This window comes from Petromyzon marinus, unplaced genomic scaffold, assembly GCF_048934315.1.
Source record: "Petromyzon marinus isolate PM22_M1 ecotype Great Lakes invasive population unplaced genomic scaffold, UKy_Petmar_22M1.pri1.0 PM_G_Scaffold_10, whole genome shotgun sequence".
NCBI classification, from domain to species: Eukaryota; Metazoa; Chordata; class Hyperoartia; order Petromyzontiformes; family Petromyzontidae; genus Petromyzon; species Petromyzon marinus.
The window spans coordinates 1,754,911-1,766,550 of NW_027422651.1; the positions used below are offsets into that span (position 1 = coordinate 1,754,911).

The following is an 11,640-nucleotide window of genomic DNA, read 5'->3' on the forward strand; positions in this document are numbered from 1 at the left end:
CGGCGGCACTGCGCCTGGTACAGCCTGGGCCTTGAGCGTTGGCCACTCGTAGCCTGCTGCCACTGCGGTCGTGGTGAGGGGAGAGGGAGTGGAGTGTGGGAGGGAGTGTGGGGGGGAGTGTAGATGTCACAGTGATTCTGAAACATTGTTCTCCACTCCTTGAATCAATTTTTATAACCTGTAAACCGTTTTACTCGCCTCGCGAGTTCGCGTCGCTCATTTTGGTCGGAGTTTATTTGCCGCCATGTCCTCAGGTTAAAGAGGCCCAACGCATGCTCGCCGATCAGATTCTGAGTGTGGAGCGAGCAAATCCAGATTCGTTGGTTATCGTACTTGGCGACTTTAACAAAGGTAATCTCAGCCACGAACTCCCCAAATACATACAATTCATTAAATGCCCAACCAGAGAAGGGAACACTCTGGATCACTGCTACACTACAGTCAGTAGAGCCTACCACGCCGTCCCCCGAGCAGCACTAGGACACTCTGACCATGCCATGGTCCACCTGATTCCTGCATATAGGCAGAAACTAAAACTCTGTAAACCTGCTGTGAGGACATCTAAACAGTGGACCAGTGAGGCTGTGGAAGATTTGCGGGCGTGCTTAGACTGTACTGACTGGGATATGTTCACGACTGCTACCAATAGTCTGGATGAACTCACAGAGGCTGTGACGTCCTACATCAGCTTCTATGAGGACTGCTGTATCCCAACACGTAACAAGGTGAACTTTAACAACAACAAACCCTGGTTCTCAGCAAAGCTCAGAAGGTTGAGGTTGGAGAAGGAGGAAGCGTTTAGGAGTGGAGATAGAGACAGATTCAAGGAGTCGAAGAACAGGTTTAGCAAAGCGGTGAGAGAGGCTAAACGACTGTACTCAGAGAGACTAAAACACCAGTTCTCTACTAACGACTCTGCTTCTGTCTGGAGAGGGCTCAGGCAGATCACCAACTACAAGCCCAGAGCTCCCCACACCACTAACGACTCCCGCCTGGCCAACGACCTGAACGAGTTCTACTGCAGATTTGAAAGACAATTGGACTGTCCTGAACTACCCCTTCCCACTCAAGAGGCCCCATCCCCCACCCATACTATAGAGACGACTCTCTCCTTTCAGGAGGGAGACGTTAATAGACTTTTCAAGAGGCAGAATCCACGCAAAGCAGCCGGGCCGGACTCTGTCTCTCCAGCCACCCTCAGGCACTGCGCTGACCAGCTGTCTCCGGTGTTCACCTACCTCTTTAACACCTCCCTGGAGACATGCCATGTACCAGCCTGTCTCAAGTCCTCCACCATCATCCCTGTGCCCAAAAAGCTAAGGCCAACAGGACTAAATGATTACAGACCGGTCGCCCTTACATCTGTGGTAATGAAGTCTTTTGAGCGCCTGGTCCTGGCACACCTCAAAGCCATCACAGACCCTCTCCTGGACCCCCTTCAGTTTGCCTACAGAGCCAACAGGTCTGTGGACGACGCAGTTAACATGGCCCTCCACTTCATCCTACAGCATCTGGACGCCCCAGCATCCTACGCTAGGATCCTGTTTGTGGACTTCAGCTCTGCCTTCAACACCATCATCCCTGCCCTGCTTCAGGACAAGCTCTTCCAGCTGAATGTGCCCTACTGGATCACAGACTTCCTGTCTGACAGGAAGCAGTGCGTTAAGCTGGGAACACAAGTCTCTGACTCCAGCTCCATCAGCACCAGAACTCCTCAGGGCTGCGTCCTTTCCCCACTGCTCTTCTCTCTGTATACCAACAGCTGCACCTCCAATCATCTGTCCGTCAAACTCTTGAAGTTTGCGGACGACACCACCCTCATTGGGCTGATCTCTGGTGGGGATGAGTCTGACTATAGGTGGGAAGCTGACAACCTGGTGACCTGGTGTAGCCAGAACAACTTAGAGCTAAATGCTCTAAAGACAGTTGAGATGGTTGTGGACTTCAGGAAGAATACAGCCCCACTCACCCCCATCACCCTGTTAGACTCCCCAGTCAAAAGTGTAGAGTCCTTCCGCTTCCTGGGCACTATTCTCTCCTGGGACCTCAAGTGGGAACTGAACATCAGCTCCCTCACCAAGAAAGCTCAACAGAGGATTTACTTTCTATGGCAGCTGAAGAAATTCAACCTGCCAAAGACAATGATGGTGCAATTCTATACAGCAATCATTGAATCCATCCTCACCTCCTCCATAACCGTCTGGTACGCTGCTGCCACTGCCAAGGACAAGAGCAGACTGCAGCGTATCATCCACACTGCTGAGAAGGTAATTGCCTGCAATCTACCAACCCTCGAGGACCTGCACACGACAAGGACCATGAGGCGAGCGAGGAAGATTGGGTTTCCTGCCGGTAAGGCATCACTCTCGACAGCCCAGGGGGGGGAACAGGAGCGCGGCGGCCCTTCCCCGCCCGGTGAGGAGTGCAGCGGCGGCAGCTCCCACACTAGTGGAGAGTCTGGGGGCGTCGGTACTTCGCGGGCAGGGTCGCAGGCAGGAGAGATCCCGGGGGCCGACGACCCTAACATAATCATCATCAGGTGTGAAAACCACAGCAAGAAATTTAGAAAAAAGTGGCGTTTTTTTAACGTTAGCACCACGGAGAGCGATTTGGCAGTTCAGAAGGACGAGTCCATCTATGTTCGGAAAAGAGGAGGGGGGAGACGAAAAATAATGGATGAGGTCTGAAGGCCACCGTAAGCGTGAACAATCAATTAAGACCCAAAATGGTTTATCAAATCCTTCCAATGATTGCTAAGCCAGAATCCATCTTCTCGGTTGAAATTGTCTCTGTGTTTGTATATGTGAATAGACTCATGAACGAATCTCTCATGGTAGCCAGATGGCTTGCAAAGAACCTCTGTCTTGGAGAAGTCAATGTCATGTGAGCCTACTGAATTATAACAGTGATCTGCCACGGCCGAGGTGTTGGTCCTACCGTGTTTCAGGTCTGCTTTGTGTTCACGAATGCGGTCCGAGACATGTCATTTGGTTTCTCCAATATAACTACTCCCACCGAGGCAACTTAGCGTTGTCTGTATTTATTTAAAGTTGCGCATTTTGATGATGTGACGTCACATTTCTCAAACCTCCCTCTCTCGTCACGCATCGTCACAAATGTCTGACCCCGCCCCCTAAGTGCGTGACGTCATCTATGGACGCCCCTCCCCCCCCGAACATCCACGGAGGTCTCGTGGCCTCCACGCTCGACTCACCCCATCGGGCGGGAAGGCGACCCAGCCGAGGTCGCCCTGCGCGGTCTCCGTGTCGAGCAGGTCCACTGCAGCGGGGTGGGTGGGTGGGGGGAGAGACACGCGCACGCGCGCACACAGAGAGAGACGAAGTTTCAAGTTTGTTAGGTACGAGCTGTACTACCCGGCTACGCCCGGGACGAGGATTCACCACGTCCCCCCAGTGGCGATGTTCACACAGCAGAGCAGGTACTCGTTTGATGCCGAGTCGACCTAGGGAAGGCCCAGGACCGGTAAAAAAATAATCGTCACCGGCGGTGGCCGTGAGCGGGAATCGAACTCGGGTCACTATACTACAACGCGTTACGCTTCCACGTGCGCGGGTCACGTGACAGATTTGACGTCACAGCTCACTTGACGTGCAAAAAAAATAGATGCATTATTGAGCTACCCCCCTAAAGAAAAAGCAAAAGTGTATTTTTATAATTTTAGGATGGTGTACAGTCTGGAAAGCACCCACGTGGCAAATTTCCAGTTTGTTGCATGTCGGGAAGTACGCTAAACATTTTGAACAGACACGCACAATCACAACTTTGCCTTTTATATCTATGGAGATAGCGTTGTGAGCCATGCGGCTCTCAAGTCGGGTGCAGCCGCAACAAACAAAATATGAACACAGAACATCTTAAAGCGACAACGCGTAACAGAAACATCCTGGAAAAAAAACAGCAAATATTTAATATAAAACGCCGCGTGCAAAAAATCCCCACCATCGTGTACACGACGGCTGTCACGGACTGCCGGGGCAAGTGCTGCTGCTGCTCGCGAGTAGCAGCACCTACCAAGGCTACCGGCACTGTGGCACACGAGGGCGTGGGTGGCCAGCACCACGCCCGGCCGCCTTTGTCTCCCCAGTGGCGATGTTTACTACACACCGCACCAGGTTACTCATTTGAGCTTGAGTCGACCTAGGGGAGGCCCAGGACCGGTTCAGAGAATCGTCACTGACGGTGTTGGCCGTGAGAGGGAATCGAACTTGGGTCGCCGGGTTCGTAGCGCAGCGCGCTAACAGCTACATACACACACACAACAACTGCCATTCGCCACTAAGTGGTGGTGACATCACCACGACGCTTGTGCCAGGCCATGTGCACCTTGAGGCCACGCTGGCAGGTCACGGGGCAGACCCAGGTGCCACGGGTCGACTGACTGAGATGACCGAAATGACTGGCTGGTGCACCACCTGTGCCCCCTACTGTGCCAACCTACTGTGCTTTAGCCACCCGGCGCTCCGCTCGTTGTTGTGAGCGTCGCTCCTCCACCCTCCGTTGTTGTTGGAGGGCGACTGCCTCCAACTGCCCAGTAGCGTCCTTCACGAGCCTCCTCCACAGAGGCCAATTTTGACACCGCTGGTACCAGTCATCGACAAGTCCACTCAGCTCCACGTCCTCCCGTACCACATCACTCCATCTCCTCTCTAGCCCGTGCCACGCCCGTTTAGCCCCCTCGATCCGGCCGAACAAAAGCTGTTTCGGCATGCGGTGGCTGGGCATGCGGGCTACATGACCCAGCCTTGCCTGCCGGAGGAGCTCATCGATGGGACCTTGCCCAGATCTTTCAAGGATTTGTGAGCTCCTCACACAATCCAGTCTGGTTAAACCCAGGATGGATCGTAGGCAGGCCAGCCTAAATGTTTCAACCGGCGAAAATGCTCCATTAAGGGGGTCCACGTTTCGCAAGCGTAGAGAAGGGAGGGAATGACCGTGGCCGAGAAGACCTGAAGCTTAGTGCGGAGCGACAGACCAGGTAGCTTCCACACAGCGTTACGCAACCGATGAAAAGATATTGCCGCTCGACTGATTCGGAGTGAGACCTCTGCTGTTAAACTGGAGCCAGTCATAAGCACACTGCCCAGGTATGGGAAACTCTCCACTCTCTCCACAACTGCCCCATCACCGATTGGGAGTTGTGGGGGTGGAGTGTCCGATGGTACAAAATATCCAGGCAGGTGCTTAGTTTTGGTGTGGCTGAAGGTAAGGCCCCCATCTCTTAGTGGCACGCTCCAGTCTCAGCAGCAGCGTCTCCAACTCCTCCTCTGAATGAGCAGCTATTACCAAATCATCAGCATACATAACGTGGTTGAGCAATAGGGAGCCATCCCTTGGCCGCACCCGGGCATCGATCAGCCTCCCATTATAGCTGTACCAAATGGAGATTCCCCCGGTACAGACACACACACTCACACACGTACACAGACACACACTCACACGTACTCAGACACACACTCACATGTACACAGACACACACTCACACGTACATACATGTACACACACTCACAGACACACACTCACACGTACATACATGTACACACACTCACAGACACACACTCACACACGTACACAGACACACACTCACACGTACACTCACACGTACACAGACACACTCACATACAAGACAAGACAAAGATCCCCATATAGCCTTAACAGACTGTAGGGGCAAGTGCTGTTAGCGAGCACCTATGAAGGCCGAAACGGTACACGAGAGGGTGGGTGGCCAGCACCACGCCCGACCGCCTTTGTCTCCCTAGTGGCAATGTACTCATTTGAGGCTGAGTCGACCTAAGGGAGGCCCGGGACCGGTTCGAATAATCGTCACTGGTGTTGGCCGTGAGCGGGAATCGAACCCGGGTTGCCAGGTTCATAGCGCAGCGCGCTAACCGCTACACTATCGCACATACATACACACGTACACACACGTACACACACTCACACGTACACAAACACACACACTCACACGTACACAGACACACACTCACACGTACACAGACACACTCACGTACACACACATACGTACACACACGTACACAAACACACACTCACACGTACACACACGTACACACTCTCTCTTCATGTGGTCGCGTGGATTTTTCCCTCCGTGTCCTCCGCTTCCCCCACCACCCCCACCCCCACATCGAGAATGGACGTGGCCGCCACGCGGGTCATCATCATCATCATCAGTTTGTGGTCATCGCTCGCTGTGCATCATCTCAGCACGCGGTGAGACGCTTCGAGCGGCGTCGGCGTCGTCTAAACAAGCGAGCAGCCTCGCCTGCTAGCGTCAAAGGCTCCGTCGGAGCGCTCCATCTCGGCGAACGAGTTGACTCCGCGGGGAACGAGAGAGACGCGGAGAGAGACGTGGAGCTTTCAAAGAGCCATCGTTGTGCGGAGCCACGAGCCGCTTTGTGTTTTTGTCACCTTCAGTTTATCAGATGTTTTTTTCCTTCAGTTTCAGTTTATTTTGGTTATAGCCCCTGTGAGCCGTTCGGCTCTTGAATCCGGTCCAACCGCAACAAACACAAAAACACAAAAACACGAACGAGAAAACAGAGTGACTATGTGGTGACTGTGTAAACAGAAAATCCGTGAAAAAAAACGCATGCAAAAATATTCCTGAAAAAAGCACCGTACACCACCAACGCTGTGTGTGTACCACCAACACTGTGTGTACACCACCAACACTGTGTGTACACCACCAACACTGTGTGTGTACCACCAACACTGTGTGTACACCACCAACACTGTGTGTACACCACCAACCCCTGGTGCACCACCAACCCCTGGTGCACCACCAACCCCTGGTGCACCACCAACACTGTGTGTACACCACCAACACTGTGTGTACACCACCAACGCTGTGTGTACACCACCAACACTGTGTGTACACCACCAACACTGTGTGTACACCACTAACACTGTGTGTACACCACCAACACTGTGTGTGTACACCACCAACACTGTGTGTGTACACCACCAACACTGTGGTGTACACCACCAACACTGTGTACACCACCAACACTGTGTGTGTACCACCAACACTGTGTGTACACCACCAACACTGTGTGTACACCACCAACACTGTGTGTACACCACCAACACTGTGTGTACACCACCAACACTGTGTGTGTACCACCAACACTGTGTACACCACCAACCCCTGGTGCACCACCAACGCTGTGTGTACACCACCAACACTGTGTGTACACCACCAACACTGTGTGTACACCACCAACACTGTGTGTGTACCACCAACACTGTGTGTACACCACCAACACTGTGTGTACACCACCAACCCCTGGTGCACCACCAACCCCTGGTGCACCACCAACCCCTGGTGCACCACCAACACTGTGTGTACACCACCAACACTGTGTGTACACCACCAACGCTGTGTGTACACCACCAACACTGTGTGTACACCACCAACACTGTGTGTACACCACCAACACTGTGTGTACACCACTAATACTGTGTGTACACCACCAACACTGTGTGTGTACACCACCAACACTGTGTGTACACCACCAACACTGTGGTGTACACCACCAACACTGTGTACACCACCAACACTGTGTGTACACCACCAACGCTGTGTGTACACCACCAACGCTGTGTGTACACCACCAACGCTGTGTGTGTACCACCAACGCTGTGTGTACACCACCAACGCTGTGTGTGTACCACCAACCCCTGGTGCACCACCAACGCTGCGCCCACCTTCATAAGCAGCGGCCACCGCCAAGACGGCGACGATGCCAACGGCGACAGGAGATGGAGCCAGACTCCTGCAGCTGCGGAGGGGCGCGGAGACGGAGCCTGGGGACATTTCTGCTGGTGCTGGTGGTGCTGTTGGTGGTGGTGCTGTTGGTGGTGGTGGTGCTGGTGGTGGTGGTAGTGCTGGTGGTGGTGGTGCTGGTTGTGGTACTGCTACTGGTGGTGGTGGTGCTGGTGGTGGTGGTGGTGCTGGTGGTAGTGCTGGTGGTGGTGGTGCTGGTGGTGGTACTGCTACTGGTGGTGGTGGTGCTGCTGCTGCTGGTGGTGCTGCTGGTGGTGGTGCTGGTGGTACTGCTACTGGTGGTGGTGCTGCTGCTGCTGTTGGTGGTGGTGCTGGTGGTGGTGCTGGTGCTGGTGGTGGTGCTGGTGGTGGTGGTGCTGCTGCTGGTGGTGGTGGTGATGCATGGATCGGCTCGGTTCACCAACCCTCCTCTTTTCCTCCTGCGAGGGAGACGAGCAGGCGAGAGGATTTAAAAGAATGGAATGAGTCAGAGTGAGTGGGGTGTGTACGATTAATGATTGACCCAGCTGGAGAAGACACCAATGAATTATTAACCCTGGCAGAAGTGAAGGTTTGCTGAGGCTTTCGGCTCCCCTCCCACCTCCCTCCATCCAAAACCACTCCACACATCTCTCTCCTTGTGTGTAACTGTGAGTGTGTGTACGTGTGAGTGTGTGTACGTGTGAGTGTGTGTACATGTGTACGTGTGAGTGTGTACGTGTGTGTACGTGTGAGTGTGTGCAGGTGTGAGTGTGTGCACGTGTGAGTGTGTGTACGTGTGAGTGTGTGTACGTGTGAGTGTGTACGTGTGTGCACGTGTGAGTGTGTGTACGTGTGAGTGTGTGTACGTGTGAGTGTGTGTACGTGTGAGTGTGTGTACGTGTGTGCACGTGTGAGTGTGTGTACGTGTGAGTGTGTGTACGTGTGAGTGTGTACGTGTGTGCACGTGTGAGTGTGTGTACGTGTGAGTGTGTGTACGTGTGAGTGTGTGTACGTGTGTGTACGTGTGAGTGTGTGTACGTGTGAGTGTGTGTACGTGTGAGTGTGTGTACGTGTGAGTGTGTGTACGTGTGAGTGTGTACGTGTGAGTGTGTACGTGTGAGTGTGTGTACGTGTGAGTGTGTGTACGTGTGTACGTGTGAGTGTGTACGTGTGAGTGTGTGTACGTGTGAGTGTGTGTTCGTGTGAGTGTGTGTACGTCCGGCAAAACAACCCCCTACCTCCTCGTGGTGCCGGACGGGCAACTCTGTCGTGGACAGCGCTGTGGGGGGAGATCCAATTTTGATTGGCTCCTCCCCTCATGGCATATGTGTCCACCACAGGGGCTAAACGGGGGCTCTGGACGGGTGCGAGGGGCTGGTAACCCCTCCACCTTCAATTAATTACCACGAAACTACGAATTAAACTGAAATATGTAACAACTAAGCTTGTGCCGGAGGCCCCGGGGGCCAGGCGTCTATGACGTCTCCTGGCCAAACCCCAATTGGCGGAGCCAGGAGATTGAATACCTACCCTCGGGGCTACTCCAGAAACAACGAAAAGCCACTACGGTTGGCCACGTGGAATGTTCGAACGCTCACTGCGGAGGAGAGGCTGCCACTCCTCTGTCGGGAGCTGGACCGGTACCGCCTGGATCTATGCGGCATTCAGGAGGTCCGGTGGACCGGCTCTGGCTCCTGCCACCATGAGGGGTGGACAGTCCTCTACTCGGGGCAGCAGACTGCCAAACAACAGGGTGTGGGTCTTCTTTTGAACAAAAGAATGAAGGGGGCGTGGGAGCGTGGCGGTGAGGTGTGGGAAGCTGTAAGCCCCAGGCTACTTTGGGGTCGCCTTCCCATCAACCGGAGGCGAGGAATGGTGGTCGTGGTTACTTATGCCCCCACCGAAGATGAACATCCGTGGAGGGATGCAGGCAAAGCCGATGAGTCAGATGCCTTCTATGACCTCCTGTCACAGGTGCTGGCTAAAGTGGCCCCTCGGGATAGAGTCATCATGTTGGGTGACTTCAATGCCCGAGTTGGTCATGATACTGGCACCTGGTCTGGAGTGATTGGAGGGCATGGGCCAGATCAGCTCAATAACAACGGTAGGAGGCTGCTAGATTTTTGTGCAGCCCATGGGCTTGTAATTACCAACACGCTGTTCCGGCATCGGCGCATCCACACAACATCATGGATGCATGCTGGGTCCAAGCAAGAACATCTGCTGGACTACATAGTGACGGACCAGCGAATGCGAGCCCATGTCCTTGACACCAGGACCTACCGTGGAGCTGATCTGCCCTCTGACCATCGACTAGTCATCTGTAAGATGCGCCTGCCATTCTTCCACTCCGGTGGTGGGTGTACACCCAGGACCCCATTCCAACCTAAAGTGGCCTGGTCTCAGTTATCTGATGAAAGTTGCAAGCGAGAATTTCATCATCGCTTGCGGCTGGGATTGGCATCGTCCCCGACTCCTCCTGATGTCGAGGGTAAATGGGCGAGGTTTAGGACTGTGACTCATGCAGCTGCAATGGCTGCTTTGGGTACGCGGTCCAGACCTCCCCAGACACCCTGGATGACAGAGGAGTTGTTCACGATGGTTGAGAAAAAGCGACAGGCACACTGTCATCGGCTACAGAATCCCACGTCAGAGAATGAGGAGGCTTACCGCAGCCTTCGCTCGGAGGTTCGGAGAGCCGTGAGGCGCTGCAAGGATGGGTGGTGGTCGTGGGTTGCTGAGGAGATGGAGTCTGCCTCAGTGGCCTGTGATCACAAATCTCTATTTAACTCCATCAAAAAAGTAACCTGCAGCGCCACACCTATTACCATCATTAGGGGAAAAAACGGTGATCCGATTTCCGACCCCCAGGAACAGGTTCGCAGATTTGCTGAGCATTTCTGTGAGGTCCTGGGGGAGGGAAAATCCCTCAGCCAGGAAAACATCGTGGCACAAAGTGAGGATGACCCTGCTGAGGCTGCGGTGCCTCAAATATTGGATGAAGTCACCCCCTGTGAGTGGCTGGCTGAGGTGCCATCTGCTGAGGAAGTATTGAAGGCGATCCGGAGTCTGAGACCAGGAAAGGCAGCGGGCAGAAATGATCTCCCAAGCGAAATGCTGAGGGAGGGTGGCGTTTGTGCACAGACTGCCCTATATGACATCATAACAACAGTCTGGACCACTGGACGGGTTCCGCAGGATTGGAAGGATGCCCTGGTGGTCCCCCTTTTTTAAGAAGGGGGACCGCACAGACTGTAACAACTACAGGGGCATCTCAATCCTCAGTGTGCCGGGAAAGGTCCTGGCAAGGATTATTCAGCATCGCCTTGCCAGGCACGCTGAGGAGAGGCTTGCGGAGCCCCAATGCGGTTTCAGGAAAGGGCGGTCCTGCACAGATGCCATATTTTCTGTCCGTCTGCTACAGCAGAGGTGTAGGGAATTCCAACAAGACCTACATCTCTGCTTTATTGACCTGGTCAAGGCCTATGATACCATCAGTAGGCCTGGGCTCTGGGTCGTTCTTCGTGCTTTTGGAGTACCTGACCCTCTGCTCACGATCATTAAGGACCTTCATGATGGTGAGCGGGCCCGGGTAAAACTACGTGGCCGGGAGTCAGAGCCATTCCCTGTACACCTTGGGGTGCGACAGGGATGTCCTCTGGCTCCCACATTATTTAACATCTATTTTGACCACGTAGTTCGTGAAGCCTTCAATAGCTGTACCGGGGGAATCTCCATATGGTACAGATATAATGGGAGGCTAATCGATGCCCGGGTGCGGTCAAGGGATGGCTCCCTATTGCTCAACCACGTTATGTATGCTGATGACTTGGTAATAGCTGCTCAGTCAGAGGAGG

General features: G+C 53.8%; 1 long non-coding RNA gene across 1 annotated transcript; it reads right to left on the reverse strand.

Annotated features, from left to right (window-relative positions):
• Nucleotide 1: 1 nt before the first annotated feature.
• On the reverse strand, nt 2–8,107 carry LOC142908591 (uncharacterized). Its single transcript, XR_012931878.1, has 3 exons — nt 7,744–8,107; nt 3,215–3,279; nt 2–62 (listed from the first exon to the last, which is right to left on the reverse strand). It is a non-coding gene; the product is annotated as an uncharacterized LOC142908591 (long non-coding RNA).
• Nucleotides 8,108–11,640: the final 3,533 nt, after the last annotated feature.